Source organism: Amphimedon queenslandica, unplaced genomic scaffold (genome assembly GCF_000090795.2).
Source record: "Amphimedon queenslandica unplaced genomic scaffold, v1.1 AMPQUscaffold_5889_Cont22149, whole genome shotgun sequence".
NCBI lineage: Eukaryota > Metazoa > Porifera > Demospongiae > Haplosclerida > Niphatidae > Amphimedon > Amphimedon queenslandica.
This window is the reverse complement of record NW_003553816.1, coordinates 1-1,765: the sequence shown is the minus strand read 5'-3', so window position 1 is coordinate 1,765 and position 1,765 is coordinate 1. Positions and strand designations below refer to the sequence as shown.

The 1,765-nt window shown below is 31.3% G+C and overlaps 1 long non-coding RNA gene across 1 annotated transcript; it reads left to right on the top strand.

The window, feature by feature from the left end:
- The first annotated feature begins 106 nt into the window (after nucleotides 1–106).
- LOC109592236 (uncharacterized) lies at nucleotides 107–1,269 on the top strand. Its single transcript, XR_002190245.1, has 3 exons — nucleotides 107–197; nucleotides 277–375; nucleotides 1,108–1,269. It is a non-coding gene; the product is annotated as an uncharacterized LOC109592236 (long non-coding RNA).
- The last annotated feature ends 496 nt before the right edge of the window (nucleotides 1,270–1,765 follow it).

The following is a 1,765-nucleotide window of genomic DNA, read 5'->3' as shown; positions in this document are numbered from 1 at the left end:
CAATACATGTACCTGTATGTATGCATGTATTTGAAGGAGAAATAATGGCTCCTTTATAATTATTATCGTTACGTTTAGTTAATTATTATTAACATAATCATTAGTTAATTAACTATTATTATTGTTATTTTTAGGCCGTTTGGTTTGTGTTCAAGTTGTAACTGAGAGAGTTAGGAATGAACATCATATCAATAGAGGTGAATGTGCATGTACATGTACATAGTATACCTAAAGTTAATATTATATTCATCAATTTTTAATTGTATACATTCACAGGATAAATCCATTGAGTTTATAAACAGTTTAAATGGTGAGTTACTTAAGAAGGAGGCAACCACTGACTCAAGGAGTGAGACCTTCTCTTCAATAATGAAGGTATGATATTGTTCAGGTTAATAGTAGTCATGATTTCATAGGGGTGTGGCCATTTATATTGTGTACCTGTACATATTGATATTGTTATGCTATTCTAGTACTAGTTTCAAGGCTAAAATCTTGGTGTTTTTTTTTTCAAAAAAATGGTGATGAAATCACGTTAAATGTTTATTACATTTTTTGATACACTTTGCTGTCCTTATGCCATGTAGAAAGTTTGACCTGATTCAATGAAATTTTTCAAGTAACAGCCATTTTAAGAAAATGCAAAATTTCTGAAAAATGCACAAGGCCTTGTGTTTTATCCAAAGAATGGTTTCAAATCACTCCTAGTTATTATTACATTTTCTGACACGTATTGATGTACATGTACTTACAATGTACACATTACATGTATGCTGTGTAGAATGTTTCAGCTGATTCCAAATTCAAATTTTAAAGTTACGGCCATTTTGAAAAAAATGCCAAAAATTCTGAAAGTTGTACCCCAAGGTTATAGTCCATGTTTTGTTCAAAGTGGGTCATAACAGAATAACCCCAATGTTTATTACAGTATTGATGTCCTTATGCTTTGTAGAAATTAAGTCTGAGCTGATTCCGACTTTAATTTTTTAAGTTATGCCCATTCTGTCCTTTTATTAGAGGTACCTCCTATACATTATACTTACTTGATGTACTTGTATGTAGCCCCCAGTTTTATTATACAGTTTTTTGTTGTCTCATCTTTTCTAGTTTAATTTGGTGAGACTAACAATAATCCACTACCAAAGAGTACCCCTCCAGTATCAAGGACTGATCTATGTGTTCAAGAGGGTAATCTCCTCTCCACTTTAAGTACTTCATTAAATATTCCTACATGTAAGTCACATCACCAGGTACAACACAGTATATATATGTACATGTACACAGGCGTCTATCTGGAAATTTTTGCTGTGATTTAAATTTTACTGGATTAGAATTTTGCAAAAAATTAGATGACCCATATAATTACATGCCACATTTAATAATACATGACACAGTCTTATTTAGTAAAAATTAAGTCACAGCACAATTTTAGACCACAAAAATTTCCTACCACACTAATTTCCTGATCTACGGTAGGCTATATATACATATGTGCATGGGCCCTAGGACAATAACTCTGATGGGGCCCTGATAGTGATTAAGGCTCCAACAACTACTCAAATTTGAAGTTGATTAATCATTGAAAATTAAGTCGATTAATCGAATAATTGGGGGTGTGGCTACGTGGTTAATTAATAATTATAATAATGTATGAAGTCTATATTATTATCCAAAACAATACATCAACCACAGTTTATATAACAACAAAGTGTGAAATTTAATTATCCAACAGTGCATAATTTTTATTTAAGAATACTAGCATATG